The 22,063-nt window shown below is 32.9% G+C and overlaps 1 protein-coding gene across 2 annotated transcripts in view; it reads right to left on the reverse strand.

The window, feature by feature from the left end:
- MMP16 (matrix metallopeptidase 16) overlaps positions 1-22,063 on the reverse strand; it is a 378,275-nt gene that overhangs the window by 149,470 nt on the left and 206,742 nt on the right. The gene's annotated exons all lie outside the window — the stretch shown is intronic.

A 22,063-nucleotide genomic window follows, 5' to 3' on the forward strand; every position in this document is an offset into this window, starting at 1 on the left:
AATAATCAGAGTTCCTACATGATGATATTTTCATCCAGATAATATTCAGTCCTGAAATTTGGACAGATCACCCCAATCTTGTCAGAGACTGAATGGAATCTGTTTTACATTCCTTTTAAGATCCTGCTCCTAAGGCTTAACTCTCTAGATGTGCCAACTGGACATGTGGTGTTTACCAGAGTCTACCACCATTGATATGTCTTATATTCTAATTTTTGTGTCCTTACTGCCAAAAGCCAACTAAAAACTGTGTTCTGTGCGTCAGTGGCTTTTTTCTTGTCTCTTAGAATTTTATCCTGTTCATTTTATAAATTTGTCAAAAGCCTGAAGGGTATAAGAAAGTATTGGGGTTTACTTGCTATTTCCCTGTTCTCAGAAATCTTGGACTCTCAATCATGGCTTCCTTCATATCCTGAAACTCCAATTTTTTGTTTCTCTATATCTATAAGATTCATAAAAGTTCTTATGGTTTATCTGCCGGCTAACAACAATTCTCTACCTAAAGTTTCAGAATTTTCAAAATGCCCAATTATTACTTAGTATATAGCCTCCCCTTTCTCTTTTTGGTTTTTTATTCACCAGGATCTTTTCTTCTCAAGTCCTAGATTTCCTGACAGCTCTCTGATATCTTTAAACACACACACACACACACACACACACACACACACACACACACACACACACACACATTATTTTACCTGTCCTTTAACTGAATGAGAACATTTGTCTACCAGAAGATCGACCATTATAGCCAAGGCATTTATATTTTTAAGGTACACTCAACTACTCTTTTGATTTTGCCAGTGAGAAATAAAGACATTTTAAAATACTTGTGATAATTTAAATTCTAAGCATCCTTTTTTGGACATAATTTTTTTCCTAAATTAACTCTAGGCTATTCTGACTCCAAATAATAAGTTCTTCACTTATAGCTGATTGTTCAGATTCTAACTTTTTGTATATGTCATGAGTTATTTTTCTCTGGATAAATTCCTACACATTCTCATAGTAAACACATCTTCCAATTTTATGGCTAGTCATATCTCTATGAGTTCTTTTATAGCTTTTCAGACTTATCTCAGTATTTTTCTTCTTGATTGGTTTTAGGGCCCTTAAAATGTCACATGTTTCTCAATGCATTTTCTTCTTCAAATAATTTATGAAATAATGGGTCATAGAATTTATTCTAGGGTACCCCATTATTAAACATTCCCTTACCATATGTGTAGCTATTTCTACATATTCTCCATATTTCCTATAGGTCATTTTATTTAAATTCACAGTAGTTCACACTTGTGTATCACACAAAGACTCTAGTAAAAATCTTTAGAAACAAAACTTGCATCTTTGTATATTTATGCATCTTTTCTATTCTTTGTCCACATACTTATTTAATCTCCTTCTAAAAAATATGAGAAAGGCAGGGAATATGGCCAGTTCTCTACCCTCTTTAATTGTTGATGTAAGCAGAAGAATCAAAGTTAATAGCATTCCATTGTTTTATATACTCATTAATTAATGACTGAAAGTAGGGTTAAAACTATTAGACAACTGCTCATATTTCAATTAGTAATTTGTATATGTATATTCCCTTATGTATCATGTATTTATTATCTACAAAATATTGCTATATTTCTTTGCCTTGAATTTTCTAGGTAATTTTCTAAACATCCTTCTTTGCCTTTGTACACAGCTGTTTCAGTTATTTTATGCCACATCATGGATCTCCCCCTAAAGCAATGTGTTTAAACAAAAATAATCTTTTATCATCTCTCATGGATTTTGTGGGCCAGAAATTTGTAAGAAACCTAGCTCCAAGTTGTGTCAATGTCTCTCATGAGACTGCAATTAGATACTGGCTGGATCTACATTTTTCTGAAAGGTTGACTGGAGAGTCCACTTCTGAAGTGGCACACTTTCATAACTTGCAAATTTGTGTTGATTACTGGTGGAGGTCCTTCTCCACCGGGGTCTCTCCACATGGCCTGGGTTTCTGTTAAACATGGTGATTGGGTTCTAAAGGCAAATATCTTGAGGAGGAATGAGGGAAGAAAGAGAGAGAGAGAGAGAAAGAGATATCTCACTAGCTCTAAGCAGAAGCTATATGCTTTTTAGCACATAGTCTCAGAATACATAATCACATAGCATCACTTTCACCACATTCTATTCATTAGAAGTGATTCACTTAGGATCCCATATTCATTGGGAGAGAAATGAAACTCCATGTTTCAAAGGGACAAGTGTCAAAGAATTTAAAAGCACCACAATAGCAAATGTGCTTTAGTTAAACTCAAATTGTAATTTATTCAATTATGGAAACTTGAAAGATAAAATTAATCTGGTTTCCACTGTTGTTATGAATTCTATGGAATTAATTTTTTGTAATATACTGAATATATAATTAAGTTCTTTATAATATTTTTCAAAAGTCTTAATAAGACTTACTGTGTGAATTTCATAACATTTTGATTAGAAAGCACTGCTGCCTATGAACTCAGAAAACCAATTATTTCACATCAAAAAATTTAAAAAAGAAAATGGATAAAATACTGTCTGTTAAACCACCTTCTATATTTGAAGAAATTAAGAAATATATTTTGCATATTGTTATGGGGGAAATTTTAAGCAATGAAAAGACAAAAGAATATATCATTTGAAAAATCATCAAAGTTGAAATATCATTGAAATCAAATAGTAACACTGGTCTTTCCCAACTTTTCAATAAAATGTTTGGATGGAACTGAAAAAATGTAATACAACACTGGGAAAATAACTTATGCCTGTCAATCTGGTACCCAAATAAAGGAAGGGTACTCCCCATATGCAAGCCAAATAGAGGGAGCCCCCTAATTCTTCCTCATGAAATAAGGTAGTTTTGCTCTCTCCCACTTCCTGAAAATGATGAAGTGGGAGAAAATCAGGTAAACTGCCAATATCCTTTCTATTTAAAGGTGTTTTACAAATTAATGAAATAATTCAGTAGAATGATCCAATCAGAACAAAGGTGAGAAATAGCTAATGAACATTCACAAAACACATACAGTTGAATAATATGTACAAAAATATGTGACATCTAGTATTAACAAAAATTATAAATGCATGAAATTATACTTTTACCTATTCAAATTGGTCAAGCTGAGAAATTAGGTGTTACTAGAGCTAAACTCAGGTGGGTAGCTTTGGGTGGTTTAAATTGCATGTTGTTCAGCTATCCTATATGGGTAGATGACCTGCATCCCCACTCACAAACTATGACCTTGGACTCAGTACTTAACACTTTGCACTTTACTTTCCTCATCTGTAATTTTTGGATAATAATAGACTATACATAATAGAGCTGCAGTGAAATGAAAATTCATCTATGGAATCTAACAGTACTTAAAGTCCAGTATATAGTATGACTTTATTTTTATTATCTTTATCATTATATCATATTATTGTTATGCTTGTGACCAATAAATTGTATACTCTTATATACTGCTGGTAGTAGTGTCAAATGGTTCTTCATTTTTGAAAAATAACATAATAACAGATATAAACTCCCAGGGTCCTGAATAGAAATTGACAGAACAGTCAACTTGAGGGAAGGGTATGATGATAATGATCTCCTTCCTACTGTCATTGCCCCAACCCCACAACCTTGAACTGAAGAGATAACATTTGGGAAAGAATATGGTCAGGGTTGAAAATAAATCATGGTGAGTTAGGTTAGTTTGACTTAAATAATATGAGTTGATAATAAACCCAGGTAATAGGAACTATTTCCCAATGCTTCTTCAATGATTCTTTTATTTTCTCCTGGTGACTTGCACCAGCTGACCTCAGGCTAAAGTGTGAAGCATTCTACTTGAAGTTCTCTTATTACCTGATTAAAATAATTATTTTAAATATGTTGAAAAGATAAAAAATATGATCTATTTTATCTGGAAATGCATGTTGTAAGATATCTCATCTCTGGTTTGGTTTCATTTACTATGAAAGAATTCATTATGTTCTTAAGATACTAAAGTAAATGTGCTGTATATATTTGTGGACCGCAAAGTTACAAATGAAAGAGTTAATGATTAAGACAAAGTTTGCTAGTCTGATTAGATAAAGGCAGGGTCTTGAGGGCTGAGTAGAACTTTACGATGGAAGGGGTGATGGGCATAAAACACATCCATTTTTTCCCAACGGCAGGAATTCATGAGGAAACAATGAGTGAAAGTCAAAGATGAGGCAGAAAAGATATTTGAATATAATTATATAAACTGATTTCAATGTAAGATGCATGGTTATCTGTTAAGGCCAGGGAATTAGGTTGAAAGTTTAGGTAAATTTAAAAGTTTAAATTGCAACTAATTTATTTTTTCTGGATCTCCTTGCTGAGAAATAAACTGCAAAACAGAAAGGAACATTTCACCAGCATGTTTCTATTAGGTAAAAAACATTAATACCTCTCATCCAGCTAAAATTCTTGCAGATTCACTCCCACAAAAAGGGCTCTAAATGAAAAGTTTCATTAGGTAAAAAACTTTTCTTTTAAGCCAGGGCTTTTTGTCACTTATTTAATATGTAAATATAAAAATGTGTTTAATATACCATAAAATATACTTTTTATTGTTAGTATTTCCTTCTTTGACACTGCTATAGAATGAATAAATCTGTTAGAACTAAATTAATATCAGCTCTCTTGATCTTATTTTTTATCAAATATGCACCTTTTAAAAATAAAATTAAAATGATCAGGTGGTTACAAAAAAATGTAAATCTTGGCAAGTGAAAGTTCTAACGAAGCACCAATTTTGCTCTAAGGAAACCTGAATGTACTATACACACATACATATATACATACACACATTTGGAAAACTTACAATATGAAATAGAAGAAAATGGTAAAATTTGGTATTTGTTTAAAAAGTTAGGATAATATCAGAGAAAGGAGAATTTAGATTGAATAATTTGTATATATTACAGATTAATATAATATGGAATAATCTTAGAGGGAAATTCCATTTCATATATGTAAAACTAAGTTTAAGTAAATAGGAAATAGGTTGTGATTCTGTGAACCATTATATAATAGTAATATACTACTAGAGACAACTTTTCCAACCCTGAAATTGAATAGCTTGGTATTCAGAAACTAGTATTTACTTTTATGCATGAGCAAATTTAGAGTTAAATATATCCAAGACAGAACTTGAGACTCTGATCAGAATTTATTTTTTAAACTGTAAATAGTGGGTTTGATAAATTTAAACTAGAATTGCCACAGAGAAGTAATCAAAGATTCTTGCTCTTGGGTAGGGTGGAGTCACCAGAATGCTCACATTAGAATAAGTCAAATCTTATACTTAAAAAATAAATTATTTCTTACTTATGCTTATATGTTTTATTTTGTACAATAATCTCATTTTAATAAAATCCACTATTGTCTGTAGAGTGTTTTCAAACACTATTCCTTTTTTATTACTCTGTAACTCTCTAGTATATATCTTGAATTAAATGATGGTATAGGAGATAATATTCAACAGAAGTCACACAATTTAAATAGAGAAATTAGCCCTGAAGAGATTCATACTCAACTCTTCATATTTTCCTCCTTATGAGAGAGCTTATATCCTGCAACCTGAATAAAATGTTCTAAATCATAGGTGTGTTCATTTTATTCTCTTGTTAAATCAAGTTTGGTGGATTCCAATGGGCCATAATAGAAACTGACTTCATCAATCTGTCACGAAATAATTTCAACAAATTAAATAAAACTGAACTTCATAGTTTTATCTTATTACTAATGGTCACATTTAATTATCCCATTTTCTAGATCAGGGGTTTCAACGAGGAATATTTTTCACTCCCCTTCCCCTAGCGGACAGTTGGGAAAGACTGGAGACAGTTTTGGTTGGAAGACAATTTTGGTTATTTACAATTGAGGTTGCTACTAGCATCTATGGATAGAAGTCAGGGATAATGCAATTAATGTATAGGAAACTCCTCCCTACTCCCCAAAATTATGGGTCTCAAAATTTCCATAGTGCTGAGATTGAGAAATCCTGTTCTAGACCAACATGTCCTAATTATTTTACACTCTATGATTTTTTCCATATAGTTTCTTTGTCTTAATATTTTCTTCTTTCCATTTCTCTGTCAAAATTATAATTTTCCCTTAATTCTCAATTCAAACACATTTTTTTTGCAGGAAAAGTTCTATTCAATGTTACTGGTATATTTGATTAGGATCAAATAATATTTGGGGGTTCTGTACTCTTATCAAGACCCTTTCTAATAATATAATTCTGATTATGCAATATTTGATACATGTAAAACAATATCCTTAACATATATGTAAATTATGAAGCATAGCATAATAATATAAACCTGAAAATCCATCATCCCAACTTAAAAATAAATTATTGCCAACTCCTTTACATCTACTTATATGTAGTCCATATTTTATTCCTCTGCTTCCCTTAGAATTAATCGCTATTCTTAACATTGTGATATCTCTCCCTTGCTTTGAAAAGCAATTTATATGCCTGTGTCTGGTTTTGCTTCTTTATTTTTTTAAACAGCTTTATTGCAGTATAACTGCTTTACAATATTGTGTTAATTTCAGCTGTATAACAAAGTGAATAAGCTACATGTATACATATATCCTGATATCCCCTTCCTCTTGTGTCTCCCTCCCACCACCCTACCCCACCCCTCTGGGTGGTCACAAAGCACCGAGCTGATTTCCCTGTGTGATGCAGCTGCTTCCCATTAGCTATCTATTTTGCATTTGGTAGTGTATATCTGTCATTGCTACTCATTAACTTCGTCCCAGCTTAACCTTCCCCCTCCCCATATACTCAAGTCCATTCCCTACCTCTGTGCCTTATTCCTGTCCTACTCATTGATTCATCAGAACCCTTTTTAAATTCACATTCCATTTATATGTGTTACCATATGGTATTTGTTTCTCTTTCTGACTTGCTTCACTCTGTATGACAGACTCTAGGTCCATCCACCTCACTACAAATAATTCATTTCTTTTCAGGGCTGAGTAATATCCCATTGTATATATGTGCCACATCTTCTTTATTCATTCATCTGTCAATGGACACTTAGGTTGCATCCATGTCCTGACTACTGTAAATAATGCCACAATGAACATGGTGGTACATGGCTCTTTTGAATTATGGTTTTCTCAGGGTATATGCCCAGAAGTGGGTTCGCTGGGTCATATGGTGGTTCTATTTTTAGTTTTCTAAGGAACCTTCCTACAGTTCTCCATAGTGGTTGTATCACTTTACATTCCCACAGTGTCAGAGGGCTCCCTTTTCTCCACACCCTCTCCAGAATTTATTGTTTGTAGATATTTTGATAATGGCCATTCTGACTGGGGTGAGTTGATACTTCATTCTAGTTTTGATTTGCATTTCTCTAATGATTAGTGATGTTGAGCATCCTTTCATGTGTTTGTTGCCAATCTGTATACCTTCTTCAGATAAATGTTTATTTAGGTCTTCTGCCTATTTTTGGATTGGGTTGTTTGTTTTTTTTGATATTGAGCTGCATGAGCTGCTTGTAAATTTTTGACATTAATCTTTTGTCAGTTGTTTCATTTGCAAATATTTTCTCTCATTCTGACGGTTGTCTTTTTGTCTGTTTATGTTTCCTTTGCTGTGCAAAAGCTTTTAAGTTTCATTAAGTCCAATATTTTTTAATTTTTTATTTCCATTTCTCTAGGAGGTGGGTCAAAAAGAATCTTGCTGTGATTTATGTCATAGAGTGTTCTGCCTATGTTTTTCTCTAAGGGCTTGGTAGTGTTTGGCCTTATATTTAGGTCTTTAATCCATTTTGAGTTTATTTTTGTATATGGTGTTACAGAATGTTCTAATTTCATTCTTTTACATGGATCTGTCCAGTTTTCCCAGTACCACTTATTGAAGAGGCTATCTTTTCTCCATTGTATATTCTTGCCTCCTTTATCAAAAATAAGGTGACCATATGTGTGTGGGTATATCTCTGGACTTTCTATCCTATTCCATTGATCTATATTTCTGTTTTTGTATCCATACCATACTGTCTTGATTACAGGAACTTTGTAGTATATTCTGAAGTCAGGGAGACTGATTCCTCCAGCTCCATTTTTCTTTCTCAAGATTACTTTGGCTATTCAGGGTCTTTTGTGTTTCCACACAAATTGTGAAATTTTTTGTTCTAGTTCTCTGAGAAATGCCATTGGAAATTTTATAGGGATTGCATTGAATCTGTAGATTGCTTTGGGTAGTAGAGTCATTTTCACAATGTTGACTCTTCCAATCCAAGAACATGGTAGATCTCTCCAACTCTTTGTACCATCTTTAATTTCTTTCAGCAGTGTATTATAGTTTTCTGCATACAGGTCTTTTGTCTCCTTAAGTAGGTTTATTCCTAGGTATTTTATCCTTTTTGTTGCAGTGGTAGATGGGAGTGTTTCCTTAATTTCTCTTTCAGATTTTCATCATTAGTGTATAAGAATGCAAGAGATTTCTGTGCATTAATTTTGTACACTGCTACTTAACCAAATGTATTGATTAGCTCTAGTAGTTTTCTTGTAGCATCTTTAGGACTCTGTATGTATAGTAGCATGTCATCTGCAAACAGTGGCAGTTTTATTGCTTCTTTTCTGATTTAGATTCCTTTTATTTCTTTTTCTTCTCTGATTACTGTGGCTAAAACTTCCAAATCTATGTTGAATAATAATGGTGAGAGTGGGCACCCTTGTCTTTTTCCTGATCTTAGAGAAAATTATGTCAGTTTTGCACCACTGAGAACAATGTTGGCTGGGGGTGTCATATATGGCCTTTATTATGTTGAGGTAGATTCCCACTATGCCTGCTCTCCGGAGAGTTTACCATAAATGGTTGTTGAATTTTGTCAAAAACTTTTTCGGGGCTTCCCTGGTGGCGCAGTGGTTGAGAGTCTGCCTGCCGATGCAGGGGACATGGGTTCGTGCCCTGGTCTGGGAAGATCCCACATGCCGCGGAGCGGCTGGGCCTGTGAGCCATGGCCACTGAGCCTGCGCGTCTGGAGCCTGTGCTCCACAACAGGAGAGGCCACAACAGTGAGAGGCCCGCATACCGCAAAAAAAAACACAAAAAAACAAAACAAAACAAAAAAAACAAAACTTTTTGGCATCTATTGAGATTATCATATGGTTTTTTTTCCTTAATGTGTTAATGTGGTGTATCACATTGATTGATTTGCGTATATGGAAGAATTCTTGCATTCCTGGGATAAACCCCACTTGGGCATGGTATAAGATCCTTTTTATGTGCTGTTGAATTCTGTTTGCTTGTACTTTTTTTTAAGATTTCAGCATCTATGTTCATCAATGATACTGGCTTGTAGTTTTCTTTTTTTGTGTGACATCTTTGGTTTTGGTATCAGGGTGATGGTGGTCTCTTAGAATGAGTTTGGCCATGTCCTCTCTCTGCTATATTTTGGAAGAGTTTGAGAAGGATAGATGTTACCTGTCCTCTAAATGTCTGATAGAATTCGCCTGTGAAGCCATCTGGTCCTGGGCTTTTGTTTGTTGGAAGATTTTTAATCACAGTTTCAATTTCACTTCTTGTGATTGGTCTTTTTATATTTTCTATTTCTTCCTGGTTCAGTCTTGGATGGTTGTGCTTTGCTAAGAATTTGTTCATTTCTTCCAGGTTGTCCATTTTATTGGCATATAGTTGCTTAGTCTCAGTTGTTACTTCTTTTCATTTCTAATTCTGTTGATTTGAGTCTTCTCCCTTTTTTTCTTGTTGAGTCTGGCTAATGGTTTATAAATTTTGTTTATCTTCTCAAAGAACCATCTTTTACTTTTATTGATCTTTGCTATTGTTTTCTTCATTTCTTTTTCTTTTGTTTCTGATCTGATCTTTATGATTTCTTGCCTTCTACTAACTTGTTTTTTTGTTTGTTTGATTTGTTTTTTTGTTCTTCTTTATCTAATTGCTTTAGGTGTAATATTTGGTTCTTTGAGATTTTTCTTGTTTCTTGAGGTACAATTTTATTGCTTTAAACTTCCCTCTAGAAATGCTTTTGTTGTGTCCCATAGGTTTTGGGTCATCGTGTTTTCATTGTTATTTGTTTCTAGGTATGTTTTGATTTCCTCTTTGATTTCTTAAGTGATCTCTTTGTTATTAAGTAGTGTATTGTTTAGCCTCCATGTGTTTGTATATTTTACAGTTTTTTTTTTCTTGTAATTGATACTTAGTCTTATAACATTGTGGTTGGAAAAGATACTTGATACGATTTCAGTTTTCGTCAGTTTACCAAGGCTTGATTCATGACCCTATATATGATCTGTCCTGGAGAATGTTCCACGAGCACTTGAGAAGAAAGTGTAGGCTGTTTTTATGGATGGAATGTCCTATAGATATCAATTAAGTCCATCTTGTTTAATGTGTCATTTAAAGATTGAGTTTCCTTATTTATTTTCATTTTGGATCATCTGTCCATTGGTGAAAGTGGGGTGTTGAAGTCCCTTACTATTATTGTGTTACTGTCAATTTCCCTCTTTTGTCTGTTAGCATTTGCCTTATGTATTGAAGTGCTATTATATTGGTTGCATAAATGATTTCAATTGTTTCATCTTCTTGGATAGATCCCTTGATCTTTAGGTAGTGTCCTTCTTTTTCTCTTATAATAGTCTTTATTTTAAAGTCTATTTTGTCTTATATGAGAATTGTCATGCCAGTTTTCTTTTCATTTCCATTTGCATGAAATATCTTTTTCCATCCCCTCACTTTCAGTCTGTATGTGTCCCTAGGTCTGAAGTGGGTTTCTGGTAGACACCATATATATGGGTCTTGTTTTTGTATCCATTCAGCCAGTCCATGTCTTTTGGTTGGAGCATTTAATCCATTTATATTTAAGGTAATTATCAATATGTATGTTCCTATTATCATATTCTTAATTGTTTTGGGTTTTTTATTGTAGGTCTTTTCCTTTTCTTGTGTTTCCTGCCTAGAGAAGTTCCTTTAGCATTTGTTGTAAAGCTGGTTTTGTGGTGATGAATTCTCTTAACTTTTGCTTGTCTTTAAAGTTTTAATTTCTCCTTCAAATCTGAATTAAATCCTTGCTGGGTAGAATAATCTTGGTTGTAGATTTTTCCCTTCCATCACTTTAAACTCCCTTCCTGTTTGCAGAGTTTCTGCTGAAAGATCAGCTGTTAACCTTATGCGGATTCTCTTGTATGTTATTTGTTGCTTTCCCTTGCTGTTTTTAATACTTTGTCTTTGTTTTTTAATTTTTTGAGAGTTTGATTAATGTGTCTTAGCATGTTTCTCCTTGGATATATCCTATATGGGACTCTCTGAACTTCCTGGACTTGACAGACTATTTCTTTTCCCATATTAGGGAAGTTTTCAACTATAATCTCTTTAAATATTTTCTCAGACCCTTTCTTTTTCTCTTCTTCTGGGACCCCATACTATGAATACTGGTGCATTTAATGTTGTCCCAGAGGTCTCTGACACTGTCCTCCATTGTTTTCATTATTTTTTCTTTATTCTGCTCTGTGATATTTATTTCCACTATATTATCTTCCAGGTCACTTATCCGTTCTTCTGCCTCAGTTATTCTGCTATTGATTCCTTCTAGAGAATTTTAAATTTCATTTATTGTGTTGTTTATCATTGTTTGTTTGCTCTTTAGTTCTTCTAGGTCCTTGTTAAATGTTTCTTTTATTTTCTCCATTCTATATCCAAGATTTTGGATCATCTTTACTATCATTACTGTGAATTTCTTTTTGGGTAGACTGCCTATTTCTTCTTCATTTGTTTGGTCTGGTGGGTTTTTACCTTGCTCCTTCATCTGCTGCATATTTCTCTGTCTTCTCATTTTGTTTAATTTACTGTGTTTGGGTCTCCTTTTTAACACTGTGTTGGGATCTCCTTTTTGCAGGTTCGTAGTTCCTGTTTTGGTGTGTATGCATATTTTGGAAGTTATGCACTGCTTAAGGTTTTTATTTTTTAATTTTTATTTATTTATTTACTTACTTATTTTTTATTGTGTGCTGTTGACAATTTATTATGCTTGTTTACCAGAATATAAAATTAATTCCTTAACGTTATTGTTAAACTATATAAGAATCTTAGAGTATTTCAATATTGATCTCTCCTTCCCTGGTTTTCATGTAGTTATTTTTCAGTAAGCTTCTTCTGTCTCTTTTTAGTCATACAGATTACACATTACTATTATTTTGTACATGGAATATTTATTAATTTCTTTGATCAAAATTATTTCTTTTATCTAAGATTGTTATAGGGTTATTTTGTCAAGTGTTAGAAAGTCTTTTAGAGTTATTAACTGAATTGCAATTTGTCTAATTTTTTGTCCTTTTTAAACTTTCTATTTCATCCTAACTTCTGAAAGATAGTTTTGTTGGATAATTCTAGGCTAATAGTTATTTTTTTCTGAGCATTTCAAATGATTTCTTTGTTACTGGAGATCCTTATTGTCTGGGGAATTTCCTGGCTAGTTATAGGTGAAGTGTGCTTTCCATCTGTCTGTTTTGAAAATCTTTCCTTTGTCTTTGGTAACTTGCATTTACCCTAAAGTGAGTGTGTGTGTGTGTGTGTGTGTGTGTTTGTGAATTTATGCTGTTTTGAATAAATTGGGATTCCATATGTGGATTTACACTTTTATTTCTAGGTAATTATCAATTAGTATACCTTCAGATATTGCTTCTTTTCTTATCGTTTTTTTTTTTTTTTTTTTTTGTAATTCTCTCTTTCTGGGATTCCAATTGTATTTATGTTAGATATTTTGTTCTATTTTCCTTATCTCTTAATCTTTCTTTCATATGCTTCATCCTTTTTACTCTCCATACTATGGTTTGTGGATTTATTTAGATCTATCTTATTATCCACTATCTTCAGCTAATTTTAGTCTGCTCTTTATCCTACCCATTATTGTTATATTTTATTCTTACTATTACATTTTCAGGTTTTATTTTTAATCTCTTCTTCATCTTTTTAAATAATATCTTGTTTCTTGTTGATTTCTGTGATTCCATCTCTCTTTTTAGAGCTATCACACCCTGAAATTGTATGTATTTAAAATTTATAATTCCAGTAACTTAAATTCCTGGGGAATAATCTCTTCTTTAAAGCAGACTCTGGTTCATTATGCTTGATTTCCTTTTATGTTTAGTGATCTTTACATTTACATTATATCTATCTATGAAAAAATCAGAGACCCTAAAGCCAGTATGCTTTCTGCTAGAATGAACATGTATTCACTTATACTGGGATCTGAGTGTGTATGTAGGGGTGGGTGATATTATGAATCTTGGATCATATTGTCTATATCCAAGTGCTGGTATTTTAATACAGAATCTTCAGATTCACTTTGTCCCTGACCTAAACCTTGGTCTCTGCTTTTCACATGTGCAGGCTACTCAAAACTCTAGTTTCAGGGCTTTCCTGGTGGTGCAGTTGTTGAGAGTCCGCCTGCTGATGCAGGGGACATGGGTTCATGCCCCGGTCCTGGAAGATCCCACATGCCATGGAGCAGCTGGGCCCATGAGCCATGGCCGCTGAGCCTGCGCGTCCGGAGCCTGTGCTCCACAACGGGAGAGGCCACAACAGTGAGATGCCCGCATACCACAAACAAAACAAAACAAAACTAAACAAAAAAACCCCTCTAGTTTCAGTTCATTGTTTTCTTGATATTTTGAAGATATTATTTGCTGAATGTGATGCCATCTACTCAGTTAAAAGTATGCTTCATTGATTAGTTATTTAGTAATAAGAAGAATCTTTGAGATACCTACTCCTCCAGAAGCAAATATTTCAAGAGTGTTCTTTTAAAACCACTATTAGGATTCTTCTCATAGTCAATATTAGAAATAATTGTATTATGTCTCTATCCTAGATTGTAAAAAAATTTCTTTTAAAATGGTATGGATTATTAATATTTCTATTGGGATTTTATGTAATACTTAGTCTTTCCCTTGGGTTCCTACTATATGAAGTAGAGGTTTCTACCATATTACTAATATCCTAATGATCAATGAAATGTTTGTTGAAGGGAGAGTGCATGAAAATACACTAATATTAGTAGACCTCTATGCTAATGTTATATTTTATATAAATGCTTAATATTTACTCCACAATTTCCTTCTACCTTTATATTATTACCAAATCACAAGGAAGTATCACTCAGAACACATATGATTTCTAAATGAAAGATCACTTGTATAGAAATATTTCAAAATCACAGATGAAGTTTAATATTAAAAAGAGCAAGGAAGCTATTAGAATATAACAGAATATTATGTATAATTTCTTCCATCATTTTTAGCAATTAGCATAGCAAAGGTTAAAAAACACACAAAATGATTAGCCTTGTATTTTGGCCTCTGAGAAGAACCTGTATTTTTTGTTTTTTCTGCCTTTTGGTTAATGGGATCTTGTTTTTATTTGTAGGATGTATTTATTTATGGATCTGATTTGGTAATTTTGCAATGAATGCAATGACTCCTTTTGAATTGCATACTACTGTCATACTATAGAAGACTTTTCTAATATGCATTTGCTTACTTAGTTTGCTTTAATTTTTTACTCTTGCTTCTTTAGGAAGAATCTTATTTCTTACACTGGAGCTATCTATAGGTATTCTAATATATATCCTTGAATTTCACATCATTTTATCTTATTATGTTTTTCTGAAAATGCTTACCAAGTCTTTCTTCCGCATGACATATCATTTTTAAAGTAATATTAGGTTTTATTTTCCTGTTCCATAGAGAGCCTTTATGGGTGTTTTGAGTTGTTTCCAATATTGATTTTCTGGTTCACTGGATAAAATATTTTCAGCAATTGGCTTTTCTCCTGAGTCTTCCAGTAGTATTTTTAGTATCCTTTTAATGGTATCATTTTTTGTTCTAACTAGGTAAACTTAAGCAAGTTACCAAACTTTCTGTGCCTCGATTTCCTTGCAAAGTAGAAATAATTACACTATCTTCCTTATTAATTTGTTGTGAGGAATAAATGAGTTAAATATATAAGCTGAATTTTAAATAATTTCAATTAAATTTGGCTTTTATTAGTATTTATTTTTCATTGTTTTCTTCCTTATGAAACTTTGAATGAGACTGACAATAACCAGCAGAGAGAGTTTTTAAATTATTTCTTGATTTCTCTACCTTTCTTCATATTGGCCAAATAACCATTTCAATTGAAACTATAGTCTTAGGTCAGTTTCCATTGTTCAGGGAAAATGCATTTAGCATAGCCTTGCCTAACAGGGGTAGAACATTCCCCTCTTGGTCTCTTGTAGACCCACTCTCATTCTCTGATGCATCCAGTCAATGGCAAAGTATAATTTCCACTGTTAATTGCAACATGGGCTATTTCTGCTACTGCTTTGATACCGAATCAACAGACTGTGGAGGAGGTAAGTTGTGGCAATATTTGATTAAAAACGAAGAAGTGAGTTATAAATTAAATGTGAGAACAATTAGTTGATAGTTTTGTTGTGTTTAAAATATAAGGAAATTACTAAAATGGTAGAATGCCAGGTTTTGTAATGGTATAGTTGTAACACTGCAAAAAACAATTACATAAAACTAAGGTAGAAATTCATTAATGGTCTTGATAATTTAGTCATTAAAAAACTATCAAATTATTAACTCCAACCAACTAGGTTTTTTTCAGAAACTTAAAGACATTATTTTTCTATTTTATAAACTAACTAATGGTTAAATTTGAAAATTGCACTTCATTGTGCTTAGTTGTCTACCTAGATTTAAGGATAGATACCTTATAAGAAGATGGATTAGAAAGATAATTCCTACACATACTACATAAGGAGAGGAATGACAGAAGCTAAATAATGATCAATAGGTTAAAATCTGCATGAAGGCAAATTATGGTTAAGCAGCTTACCCACAGATGCAGAGTAGTATATCTAATATCAATCTAGCATTGTTTTTAACTCACAACTTATTGGTATGGCAGACACTGACTAGTTGCTCATCAAACCTGGGCATATATCTGGAGAAAACCATAATTCAAAAAGATACATGCACCCCAATGTTCATTGCAGTACTATTTACAAAAGCCAGGTTATGGAAGCAACCTAAATGTCCATCAACAGAGGAATGGATAAAGAAGATGTGGTACATATATACAATGGAGAATTACTCAGCCATAAAAAGGAACAAAATTGTGTCATTTGCAGAGACATGGATGGACCTAGAGACTGTCATAGAGAGTGAAGTCAGAAAAAGAAAAATAAATATCATATATTAACATATATTTGTGGAATCTAGAAAAATAGTATAGATGAACTTATTTGCAAAGCAGAAATACAAACATAGATGTAGAGAACAAATGTATGGATACCAAGAGGGAAGAGGGGGTGGGATGAACTGGGAGATTGGGATTGACATATATACACTACTATGTATAAAACAGATGACTAATAAGAATCTATTGTATAGCACAGGGAACTCTACTCGGTGCTCTGCGGTGACCTAAAACGGAAGAAAATCCAAAAAAGAGGGAATATATGTATATATATATATATATATATATATATATATATATATATATATATGGCTGATTCACTTTGCTGTACAGCAGAAACTAACACAACAGGGTAAAGCAACTAAACTCCAATTAAATAAATAAATAAATATTTTTTTAAAAAGATGTGGTATATATATACAATGGAATATTAGCCAAAAAAATAGAATGAAATAATGCCATTTGAAGCAACATGGATGGACCTAGAGATTGTCATCTGAATGAAGTAAGTCAGACAAAGACAAATATCATATGGTATCAGTTATATGTGGAATCTAAGAAAAGGGTACAAATGAACTTATCTATGAAACAAATAAGAGTGATAGATGTAGAAAACAAAGTTATGGTCATCAGGGGGTAAGTGGGGGGAAGGATAAAATGCGAGATTGGGACTGACATATACACACTACTATATATAAAATAGATAACTAATAAGGACTTAACGGTATAGCACAGGGAACTCTACTTAATACTCTGTAATAAGCTATATGGGAAAAGAATCTTAAAAAGAGTGAATATATGTATACGTATAACTGATTCACTTTGTTGCACACCTGAAACTAACACAAGGTTATAAATCAACTATACTGCAATAAAAAAAATAAGCCTTCTCTAGCTTTCTTTATGATTAGATGTGGCCATAGGATTGAATTCTAGTTAGTAGAACTTGGGGAGGAATAATATTTACTGCTTGCAGGTCTGGCACCTAAGAAAATGAGCAAAACTACCTTGTTTCTCTCAGCTGCTGTCTGGATGTTTATGCCTGAGGAAACTCTGAAAATCATGTCTTGATGATGGCTGAGCCTCCATTATTCTGGGTCTCTGGCTGAGTGAGTGGACAGTCCCTCTGCCCCACCACATGAGAAAGAAATAAAATTCTATTGTGTTAAGCCATTGAAATGTCTGGCTCTATCTCTTTCTGCTCTATGTTACATGTATTTTGATGTTCATGATCCATCTATATATTTTAATAAAACTGATATAATGAAATAATATTTTGAGTGTGATGACATCAATTCATCTGCTATTCTCTAATTGAACACAAAGATCTAAAAGTAAATAACCAAGTAGAGCCTGCATAGTAATCATATGAAACAACATAATTTAGAGGTTTTGGAAAAGTAAAGACTATCAAACTTTAGGTCACCAGTCTAGTGAAACGAAATAAACTCAGTGAAATGAAGTTTATTCCAGGAAGGTTTTTAAAAACAAACAAATGATCTCTATCATAGTTTTCAAATCCAAATTACTTTAGAAAACTTTGGTAAATCATTGTAAGGTAATAACTGTGTGGCAGACAGCTAATATTTTTACAGTTTAAAATCTCAATAAAAACTCTGGTTTTAAGGATGGGTTAAAGTCCTTGACTGTCCAGTCATATCAAGTCCTTTCTCAATTTTCATAAAGCACAAGGCAGATTGATACAGACAATATTCCCACAGACTGCAGCACTTCTAGGACTCTTGGTAATATCTGTTTGGCAACTAACCCTTCCTGTTCTCAAAGATCAAAGTCCAAAACCTGCAGGCATCTGAAAAATATTATATAGCAGATACAGCTGCAAAATGAGCATAACAATTCAGGAGGTGACAGACAGCTTGCTAAGGCCTAGGTTTGCCTCTTGGTAAACTTGTATTTGCACACCAATGACAAAATCTCTTACAGAAAGTTAGCTCTCTCTGGTTTGCATAAATCATGTCCATTGACTCAAGCATTATATCATGAAGATATTTAACTTAAACTTGGTCTATTCAAAGAATTCGTGGGCTTGAATGTAGAATTTGACCATTTCACATTTAATGATTATATTAGTTTGTATTCTCCAGAGAAATACAATCAGTAGGATATATATGGCTATATTAGAGTAGATTTATTATAGGAATTGGCTCATGAGGTTATGGAGGCTAAGAAGTCCCGCTATCTGCAGTCGGCAAATTGAAGAACCAGGAAACCTGATGGTATAATTCAGTTTGAGTACAAAGGCCCAAGAACAAGGAGTTCTGAAGTACAAAGTCAGGGAAAGATTCAGGTGCCATATCAAGAAGGGAGACAAGGGCTTCCCTGGTGGCGCAGTGGTTGAGAGTCAGCCTGCTGATGCAGCGGACATGGGTTCGTACCCTGATCCAGGAGGATCCCACATGTCGCGGAGCGGCTGGGCCCGTGAGCCATGGCTGCTGAACCTGCGTGTCGGGAGCCTGTGCTCCACTACGGGAGAGGCCACAACAGTGAGAGGACCGCGTACTGCAAGGTAGACATAATTTACCCTTTCTCTTTTGTTCTATACTGGACCTCAATGGATTGGATCATGCCTGCCCACATGGGTGAAGGAAGATCTTCTTTACTCAGTCTACCAAATCAAATGCTAATCTCTCCCAGAAACACCCCACAGGCAAATCCAGAAATAATATTTTACCAGCTATCTGGGCATCCCTTAGACCAATCAACTTGACACATAAAATTAACTATCATAATGATGCAATAGATTTAAGGATTTTGATGTCTCATGAAATTTTCATCATCATCACTCTCTCCTTAGTTTTTGTATAGACTGCCACAACAGCTCTGAGAACTTCATGATCACCTTCTGACTTTAGGCAGTGACCTTTACAACAACAAACAGAGCCAAGGCAATGCATTCTTTGTGTTAATAGAATAGTTAATAGAACTACATAGTAAAATAAGATATGCATCTGAATATTTCTCTTGTCATAGTTTTATATATGATTTTAATAGATAACCTTTTTGTTTGGAGATTATCAATTTGGAATCCTCTGACTGTGATAGATTATATGTCTAATTAGAAAGAATCTTGTGGTAAGTTCATGTTTACATTGACATTACCATTTAAACTTTATACAGTAGCCAAGGAAACAATATGATAAGGATGCTCAAAATGAATCTTAATATTTTGCTAGATTTAAATTTTCTAACACACATTTGGGCAATGTATACTTTTCAAAAACCATATCACAGTAACATTTCTGTTTAGAATTACTATGCAGATGTTTTGATTATCCACTCCTTAAAGAAAAAAAAATCTTGGAGCAAAAAAAGGCATTCTATTTACTAAGGGTGTGTGTGTGTGTGTGTGGTGTGTACTTATTTATTTATTTTAATGTAAGTATTGTGTAATTTCCTTATGAGCATTAGCTTATGCTTTCAAAAGGTATCATGACCATAAGAAAATTGATAGGAAAGTGGATAACAATGAATTAAGGATTACTGGCAGACTAAGACACTGTTTTATCTCTTTTGAGGTAGACAGAATTCAAATTGCTTTCATTAGCTGAGCAATATGATGTGGAAAATGAGCTGTGTACTTATCAAGAGGCTTTGTCATTTGCATTTTTGATAAACTTTCAAGTTTCTCTGTTTTCTAGATGCTTAAGAGCTCTGAGTAGGACAGGAAGAAAAAATTTCAGGGAAGTAAGCCAGGGGGCATTGGAGGACTAGATAAGAAACAAAAAGTTTTATCAATGAAGATGTCAGAATTGTGCCTGTATATTTGTGATACAAAAAGACAGTATTACAGAAATGATCTAGGATGTACAAATGCATTAATTCTCCACACATTCAACAGTACCACAACAAAGCTAGAGGCTTTTCCTTTGATAAATGATCAGTACTTCATATGACATTACCATAGCTGCCCTGTTGCTAGTTAAAAGTCTGAATTTCAATTAAGCAGTAAATCTTTATGGTATTACATCTTGAACAATTAACTATTCCTTTAATCTCCTACAATTCTCAACACTGTTATTTTGTAGAATCATTTTCTTTAAGCTCACTCAAAAGGAAAAATATTCTTATTGGACCAGTAAAGAAATGTTTTCATCCAAATGAAACACTAAATATTAAATAATTTTTGTTTAGGCTTTTAGTAAATGCATATGTAAAAAATATTATATTTCTACAGTATAAGTTAAAAGGCAATTAATTGTATTAATACACAATCTGAGTTAAAAGTCCATTGGCTTGATTGTACACATTTAGCTCCTATGTCCCATTTCTGAATTCTTTCCCACATATATATTCCTTGAAAGACTTCTTAAATCACAAAAAAACAAATAAACATTAATAATACCTATAATACTCAAATCAGTGGAAAAATTCTCATTTCCTATGTCACTTCAAATGTCCCTATAGATATTTTTAAAACTTATTTTTAAAGAGTATTGGTTGATGCCTAAAAAAGTACAGCTAATAGAGGATACATTTAAAGGATTTGTGCAGCTTTCTTGATGATTTTAATATTTTAAGAGAAAATATAGGCCATTTAATAGGCACCATCTCCTTCATATAGAATTTTAAAACAATTTAAAATTTATGAGGCCACAAAGCCAAATTAACACAACTTCAAAGCTATACATTTAGAGTATCTTTAACAATTAGACCCATAATAGGAGTAAAATATAATTTTCTCTGTTCAGAAGTTTAGAAGAAAATCTTTCCCTTGGAAGCAAATGCAGTTATGTCTATGTCAGCAAAATTCTACCACTATAAGTGTTACTTTTCTCAATTAGTTAGAATGTAAATATTTTTCCATTATTTAAAACAATTTTAGCAATTGACTTGAAGAAGTCTGAACTACTTCATTTTAGTTCCTGTGTGATATTGATAAAAATAAACACATTTAATTTTAAATGAATTATGTATCAAACAAGTATGGGCTAACTATCATTTTGCAGATATTTTATTATTAGATGCTCAGCTATACAGTAAGTTAAACATGCCTGAATAGAAAGTGCTTCTCTTTACAATGTCCCCAGCCCTGCAATACAGGTAAAGAATAAAATCAAGTATACAGTATGTTAGAAGGTTCTTGAGCTACTGAACATTTAGCCAGGAATATACGTCTGTTTGACTCCAAAGTATCTGGCTTTCATTCCACTATAGTGAATCCTCCCAACATAGTTGCCATTAGTCTCCAAACCAGGTCTTAAAAATGAAATCATAATTTTATATTATAGCAAATACACCTATTAATAATACAAAAGATCATTTTTTTTCAATACTAGATATTTTATTTCCTTTTGGAAAACATGAACAGTTATTTATTGTATTTTCTTTCTTTGAAAATTAATGCTATTTCAAGTTTAACTCAACTAATTCATTCTATCCATAATGTGTTTGAATGCTACATGTTCTAAAAATGCAAGACTATTACACTAATCCAGCTAACTAAACCTTCTAAGGAACTAACAAAGCTTAATTGAATGCTGGGCTTAACTCATCAAGGAGGAATTAAGAGTTTTATTAGCTGATTAGTTGTCATTAAATAATGCACACTTGCATTTTCAACATTCTACTGTGGTGAAAAGGTAAAATATTTAAGTATTGATTACAATAATTATGGGAGATGACAACTTAAGAATCGTATAACTCTAGAATCCTATAATTCTGTGAATATTTTTTAAACACAAAATTGTTCCCTAGGAAGAAACACATGCTTCTTATATCAAGTAATGATACTTTTAGCTGTTGAGTTTTTAAATTTTACATTATTTTTGCATATCTGAATA

The sequence above is a fragment of the Kogia breviceps genome, chromosome 17 (assembly GCF_026419965.1).
Source record: "Kogia breviceps isolate mKogBre1 chromosome 17, mKogBre1 haplotype 1, whole genome shotgun sequence".
Taxonomy (NCBI): Eukaryota; Metazoa; Chordata; class Mammalia; order Artiodactyla; family Physeteridae; genus Kogia; species Kogia breviceps.